This window comes from Leuresthes tenuis, unplaced genomic scaffold, assembly GCF_036924035.1.
Source record: "Leuresthes tenuis unplaced genomic scaffold, fLeuTen1.0.hap1 SCAF_7, whole genome shotgun sequence".
Lineage (NCBI taxonomy): Eukaryota > Metazoa > Chordata > Actinopteri > Atheriniformes > Atherinopsidae > Leuresthes > Leuresthes tenuis.
The window spans coordinates 35,998,958-35,999,651 of record NW_027325361.1 but is presented as its reverse complement, the minus strand read 5'-3'; the positions used below and the strand labels follow the sequence as shown (position 1 = coordinate 35,999,651).

The window sequence follows — 694 nt, the reverse complement described above, 5'->3', positions numbered from 1 at the left end:
GCCCACCCGCTGCACTGAGCACTCTTCAGCCCTTTTAAATGGTATAATTTTGCACTCCCGCACGCTCCAGCAAGCACCATTCAAGCAACAACTTAGCGCTCCAGCTTCGAACATCGGCACAGTCACAACAAGTAAGGCGACTCTACTCAGAGAAGTCACTCTGCACAGTAAAAATATTTCTTTTGCACAGACAGAAAGGGCTTCACCCGCAAAGGTAAAGCCTGCCAAAAATAGAAACAACTCATTAGTGCTCTTCTCCATGGAAGTCTTTAGTAAAAGGCGAAAGACTTGTACGTTATGAAGAGAAACCAGAGTACGATTATCCGTCACTGCGGGAGCAGGGCATCACCTTCCCCATGGTGAGCTTTGCTTGGTTGAGACGCTAAACCGCTAATCTGTTACATGTAAGGCAGATGTCAAATTCACCGAAATAGGATCTAAGGGTATTCGGCCAATCGAGCTGTAGCAGCTTCGGTAAAAGAGTATAAGTTGAAGAGTTTGTGAATAAAGGTGTGCGCACAGTGAGCTGTAGGAAAATAGGCAGGGAGCAATGCCGGCTGGGGTATATGTTCTTGTATGTTGTCTGACTGTTTGATTTGAATGTGTTGTGTAAGTGTCCTGTTGAATGTTACATGTTTGGGCTTTGACACGCTTCACTCTGGTTGTTAACTGTGTGGTGTGTCCTAAAATGTTA

The 694-nt window shown here is 45.2% G+C and overlaps 1 non-coding gene across 1 annotated transcript; it reads right to left on the bottom strand.

Annotated features, from left to right (window-relative positions):
- Window positions 1-203: 203 nt before the first annotated feature.
- Window positions 204-317, bottom strand: LOC140312472 (U5 spliceosomal RNA). Its single transcript, XR_011916966.1, has one exon. It is a non-coding gene; the product is annotated as a U5 spliceosomal RNA (small nuclear RNA).
- Window positions 318-694: the final 377 nt, after the last annotated feature.